This window comes from Acartia tonsa, chromosome 3 (genome assembly GCF_053477335.1).
Source record: "Acartia tonsa isolate MP-2025a chromosome 3, ASM5347733v1, whole genome shotgun sequence".
Taxonomy (NCBI): Eukaryota; Metazoa; Arthropoda; class Copepoda; order Calanoida; family Acartiidae; genus Acartia; species Acartia tonsa.
This window is the reverse complement of record NC_137262.1, coordinates 1728730-1735714: the sequence shown is the minus strand read 5'-3', so window position 1 is coordinate 1735714 and position 6985 is coordinate 1728730. Positions and strand designations below refer to the sequence as shown.

General features: G+C 28.8%; 1 protein-coding gene across 4 annotated transcripts in view; it reads right to left on the bottom strand.

Annotated features, from left to right (window-relative positions):
* LOC145313018 (zinc finger RNA-binding protein-like) overlaps positions 1 to 6984 on the bottom strand; it is a 40562-nt gene extending 33578 nt beyond the window's left edge. For all 4 annotated transcript variants that reach the window (XM_080152251.1, XM_080152252.1, XM_080152253.1 and 1 more), the window contains exons 1-2: positions 6892 to 6984; positions 4505 to 4546 (exon numbers count right to left, since the gene is read on the bottom strand). The gene's annotated coding sequence lies outside the window, so the exon portion shown is untranslated. The remainder of the gene's footprint in view (positions 1 to 4504; positions 4547 to 6891) is intronic.
* Position 6985: the final 1 nt, after the last annotated feature.

Here is a 6985-nt window from a genome sequence, read left to right as displayed (position 1 = left end):
CGTGGACACGGCTATATGTGATCTTTACATCACAACCACTTATTTAATTTTCAGTAAATATATAGAAAAAATAATACGTAAAAACTTCAAACATTTAAAAATCCATGTTTTATTGGCAGCACTGGCGGTGGCGACGGCTACGACCACGGCCACGACTAGAGCCACGGCAACGGCTACACATTTAAAAATACGGCTCTGAGTTTTATATAAAAAATATTGATTTGGCTAATGATGTGCAGTATGTTTAGTATTTTAGTACATTATAAATAAGAGAGTGGTGTACCATTTTTATAAACTTAACAACAAAGCTCTTAAAAGGCGTTTTCCATTGTTATTTTGATTATTCTGTAAAGATTGACACATAAGCCAACCCTCATTATTTTTTTACATTTAAGGTGGAGCACGAAAGTGCTACTTTTTAAAAAACAACATAGTATAACTCCCTTAAAAAATTACTGTGACTTTGCATGGCATTTGCTTTGCTGTACAATGCACAATGTGGAACTGAGAAGAAGCGTTGTTGCCGAAAATCAGTTTTATATGTCAAAATCATAACGGAAAATTTCGGGATTTAAAAACTTTACATTGTGATACATTAAAGCAACTGCAAAGCAAAGTTCCAGTGCTGCAGCAATGGATAGAATACTTGTATATAGTGACAGGATTTTTTTGTCGTCAATTTAGGTTGCTAATATAGTCCTCAGATATTGGTCAATACTTTCCTATATGGCCAGTGGAAGTAATAGGGGTTAAAATCATATTAGGCAGCTGGGAGGAACATTTTATTTTCATTCAAGAATCTCCATCCACGTATTTTATATCCATTAATGTAGCTCTTTTTTTGGGTACTTGGGAGGTACTAACATTTGTTTTAAAAAGTAGCATTTCCGCCACTTTTCTTTTTAAAAAAATCAACATTCTATGAAAATATAAAAATGTGCAAATAATTTGTTGTATTATGCTTGCTAGTTTTAAAAAATACCAATATTAAATTGAGTAATTAACAGGGGTGTATATTTTCCAACCTAGCTGAATTTCTTCCCCAACTTATAAAATACGGAATATACCCATATTTTGAAATTCATACTCACCCCCCTGACAAGAAAATATACATCCCTGGTACTTTGAGGTATATAAATTTAGTTTTTGTTGTTAACAATAACATGCACATTAACAAGATTTAAGTTGATTCATGAGACAAAATAAATTAACTATTAAAACATGTCAAACACCCAATATTTTCTTCTAAATATTTAAAGAATATTTTACTATAAGAAATTAAAGTATTTATCAGCTTTAAGCAACTTAAACTGAACTTGAACAACATGGGAGTAGTGTAATAAAATATTAATTAAAATTTTTATTTTAAATATTTAAGAAAATGTTTCTTTTCTTTTCCTAGTAATTTGATTATTTTTTATGTAATTTGTCTTTTTAAGAGTTGTAAAAATATATTTTCACTTTTGCACAAAAATAGTTTGGTTTATAATGCTTTAATTTCATTATTAAACACAAATGAACAGTGTATAAAAAGTATAATAAATATAATATGTATGTAGCGTAAAAAATAATTTAGAAAATAAAGCTCGACTTATAAAATACTAAAAACATTTACATTTAAAAAGGTTATATTACATGAAGTGTTTTATATAATAATATCATATGAGTAATTAAATATAAATATTATTACTGAAGCTTATGACTTAATGCTCCCTTTTAAAACTTCATATAACATCAACCTTTTAAATTATGATTAACTTAGGGTCAAATCTCACAATATATAATAATCATATCTATTTATCAGATAATGTTTAGGTTTAAATGATAAAACAATTAAGAATTAAATAGACAAAGAATTGCTGAGATTTTCATGAGATTTTTTTCTGTTAAAGGGGGAGGTAGGTTGTACTAAAATTCCGCAAGGGTGTGAGTTTTAAGGCTTAAAAACAGTAGTAGAACGAAAAAATATATGCTAACATAGTAAAAAACATACCTAATTCTTTTCAATAAGGAATAAACATATTTAGTGAATATTGATCGTTCTACTACTGTTTCTAAGCCTTAAAACTCATACCTTTACGGAATTTTAGCACAACCTACCTCCCCCTTACTTAAAAACAAGGAAAAATAATAATAGAACACAAATGAAGTTGTAAAGTATGCATAACTTATCTATGTTGCATTGGAATGTGTTGGAAATAGTATTATTATATTATTAGTATTATTGTATTATAATAATACAAACCAGAATTATTGAAATATTAACTAACAAAACTTGGGACCACAGGGATTTTATATTTTAGGATTAAAAAATTACACATTTGTACTAACTATACAGATTTAAATTTCTGTCTAAAAATAAATATTATCATGTCCATATAATTAAACAGATTTTCTATGCTAAGAAACTTGCAAGCAACACACTAGGTTTAAAACTTCCCAAAATATGAATCCAACCAACAGCTTTATATTATTTTATTTATACTAGCATTGTTACACATAAGTTAATATTTTTTTTGAATCATTGTAAAAATGCTATTTTGATGTTCTGGTAATAAATTTGATAGAAAAGATTTAAGATTGCCATCACACTCCTATTTTATAGAAAATAGATTAATAGTAAGTAATACACTTTGACATAAATTGTTGGCTTCTGTAAGAGATCTCGCAATTAAAGTTTGCTTTTTGTGTTCTTCATACCTTAATTACGAAACCCCCCCCCCCCTTCTAAGAAAAGTCATTGGTTATTACAAAATATTTATCTATTTTCCATCTATACCTAAAAATTTTATTTTTCTACCCATAAGGCGAGCTCATTAAATGAGAAACAAGAGATGAACTTCTGTACTAATATTCTTAATAATGGTATTAGGTAGTAAGTTATTATAGTTGAATATAAATATTAATTTCAGATTTATATTTCATATCTTATTTCTATTTTTCTAAAACGAAATTGAAGTGTTGATTCAAAATTGAATAAGATAACAGTATATGTGATAATTCTGTTATTTTATCCAATTTTTTTTATCATCATTTCAATTGATAAAGGACAGTGCAAGGGACTTGGGACAAATCATTGTAAGTATTGTCCGAAATCAATTTTAATTTATTGTAATGAGCCTTCGGTCAGCTGAATTTGAGTTGCCGATTCTATACATAGTTTCCTCGGTGTTTCCTCATCCTATCTCAATATTTACTACTTGCCAAAATACATTCAAAATTTTAATTTTTTAAATTTTGATTTTTTTTTTGTAAGTTTGAAGCTTTTTTAGCTAGTAGTAAATATTGAGATAGGATGAGGAAACACCAAGGAAACTATGTACACAATCAGCAACTCAAATTCAGGTGACCGAGCATTCAGGGTAACTACCAGTAATAAAAGGCATCAGTCATTAGTATAATGTCTAATTCCTTTTTTATTACTGGCACCTTCTAGAAGATAAGATTATCGAGTACAAAGTATTTGTAATAAATTCATAGATATGTGCCAACTTCTTTAATTTAAGCGCAAAAATATAAAAGTCCAAGAGTACCATTTTTCAGAAATAGGGTATAACCAACAAACGAAACAATTCAAGAATATTTTTTTGGAGTTCATGTAATTAAAGGAACTAAAAAATTTAAGCTTATTTTGTTTTCTCCTTCGATAAAAACCCTCAAAAAACGGCCAAATTAATCCATATGAGGATTTTGACTCATTATGAAAATTGCTCGATAAAGGGAGGAGTAGGTTGTGCTAAAATTCCGTAGAGGTGTGAGTTTTAAGGCCTTTAAACAGGAGTAGAACGATAATATTCACTTAATATGTGTATTCCTTATTGAAAAGAACTATGACCAAAAGGACTTTTTTATGTTAAATTTGTTTAAAAACACCGAAAAATTCATCGAATGCTTCGCTAATGTCAAACTGACATTATAAAATAAAAACTATTGGAAAAAGCTTCAAAATTACAAGTAATGCCATTTATTTTAAAGATATTAATTTTTAAAAACATTATTTGATTGTCCATGGTAATTATAAGTATTATAAGTAAAAAATTGATTAATGTCAGCTCGACATTAGCAAAGCTTTCGGTGAATTTTTCAGGTTTATTAAAAACAATTTTTAGAAATCGTTAACTTTAAAAAATATTTTTGTCTATAGTTCTTTTCAATATGGAATATAATTATACATATTTAGTGAATATTATCGTTCTAGTACTGTTTTAAGCCTTGAAACTCACACCTTTACCGTTTTTTAGCACAACCTACTACTCTCTTTTTAAAAATCTAAAGTATTCTTTTATCAATTCTTGTAAGGTATGCAGAAATGAATGTTTTCAGAAAATCTTAAAAGCTATATTGATGCATTTCTATGAACTATAATCTTTAATTACAATTACTTAGTGTTCTGATAAATTAGAGGACTAGAAAGTTTTCTGGAAATATTTTTCTTCAAATTTTCAGAAAGCTTATCACTGTCCTTACATAAATGAATTAGATAAACAAAAAGTAAATGTCTCACCTCTGTTGTCGAGTTATATTTGATTCTGGCAAAGATCTAATCCTGCAAAAATAAAATAAATCGCATTCCTATAGTGTCATTTGCAATTTAAATCCGACATTCCAAGTTTAATAGGGATATAGGCATGATCAATATTTAAAACTACGGGTACAATAAAAAATGTTTTTATTATTAATAGCCATTCGTTTTAAATTACTTCTATATGTAACTCTTTTCCAACATTAATATTTCTCAAATATCTAAGTATATGTTTAATATACTGCACTTTAGACCTAACCAAAGCATTTGATAAATGATCATCATTGACTTATTGGTGAGTACATATTTATTGTTTTACTTTAGTACTATACTAGTGGCTTCGCCCCTAACAAATAGAGGCTCTGTGTTCAAAGATTTAAAAAAAAACCTAAAACCCTTCAAAGACGTCACTTGAATCTATAATTAAAATAAAATAAAACATCCCGGGATCATTGTGGAGCTTCCAAAAATGGAGAACTTAATCGATTCAGTATTTCTTGAAATCTTAAGCTTACAGACAAAATAACCTTATTACTTTATATAATAGGATTTGAATGATAAGTTCTATATTATTTTTCCAGCCTAAAGCCTAAAATGATTATTCAATATTGTAATTCTACATTTGCATATTCCTTAATTCCTGGTATAGCCTTAATCCTAAAAATGTAATACGCTCAAAATATTGTAAACTCTTCTGGTCAAATAAATTGTCTGTCTTTTATCCTAGGCTGTCAAATATCCCGGAATTTATACAATATTGAAAGAGAGAAAAACTAGCAAAGTGACTATGTACGAACGAGAGCAAGTGATATCAAGCACACTCAAGCAGAGATGTAAGGCATTTTTTGGCTGATATCCTTGGTTTCTGTTCTGTTTCTAAACTTTATTATTTACTTAACATAAATGTAGTATATTCGCCAAAAAAATACGCAAAATAACTGTTGAAAAGTGCTAAAAATCACTTGCTCTTATTCGTGCATAGTCCCCTTTAAAATCCCCAAATAAGTTGATTTTTTCTCTAAAGGTTTTTATTTTCTTGAATCTGAATTGTAAACAACTTCATAAAAATCATTTTACTAAAATTGCTAAGTATCGTGTTTATTTCTATATATGTTTGGTATGGACACCTTAAAACGACACATTATACAGCTTGAGAAAACACAAACAAAAACAAAAAAGACATTTGCTGGACTTTAAAGTAAAATTTATGGGCATGTATATTGTATACTGTATAGGTGATGAAAGATAGATGGATTAATATCTTAATTTTTTTCTATTAATACATAACTTTAACCAATATATTTCCCATCCATTTTAGTTTACCAAGGACAATAATATCGTAAAGGAGAACAGCAATAGAAAGGTAACATATTATTGACAATTTCTAGCAAATTCAGAGCTGGATCTTTAAATCATTTTAGTGGTGAGCCAGATCGGGGTGAGCCAACTTTCCACCACTGAGAGCACAGCATTTTATGAAATGCCGCGCTGTGATTGGCTGAAATTCGGCTCACCCCGATCTGGCTCACCACTAAAATGATTTAAAGATCCAGCTCAGTACACGTCCACTGAACCTAGTTATAGAGATACTGCGCTACTTAAAATTTGCATACAGTAAGTAAAACATGAATGTAATTTTTCATGAAAAACATGACCCCACTTAATTGAAACAAGCAGCGGTCATTTTAATTGAAAAAGTTGATGCAAGACTTGAAGAAAGATTTCAAATTGCAATTTACTTGAAATGAATAATTTTGTACACAAAAAAATGCTTTTTAGTTTTAAACATTTCTTTCATACAGTAAAATAAAAAATACTAGCAGAACTAATTCAAAAATTTGGACTATATTTTCTATCTGTTGTCTTTCATTTTAGTACGTTAGTATTGGCTACAATTTAAGAAATTTGCCACAAATAACTGCTTCATTGTCATATGAATCAATATTTTGAATATCAATAATAGTTATTTCTCGCATCGTATTATAAACGGCTTTCCGCGGATATATAATGTACAATTATGAGATTAAAACTAGTTTTTTTAGCCCCGAGGTGCCGAAGGCACCGGCTAAAAAAAACTGGTTCTAATCTTATGATTGTACATTTTTTTATTCGTAAGAAGCTGGATATAATACGATGCTAGACATAGTTTTTTCGTATGGATGAGAACCGGTTCCTATCCACCGGATTCGAATGAATACGAGAAAATAAGTATTCTTTTATCGTACAAGATCCAAAAAGTCAACAAGTTTTTAATGAATATGATAACAAAAATAGAATTATTCCCTGGATTTTAGCTTAGAGAAGGTTTGAAATCAATAGAACGGCTCTATATCACGAGCAAGGACGGGTGTCAAAAATAAAATTCTTACCGTTTAATTAGATCCGTAATCCGTATTCCAAGCGGTTAACTTTTTATCCCAAGATTGCGCATTTTGTCTTTTTTTATTGGCAGTTTTTTTTCTG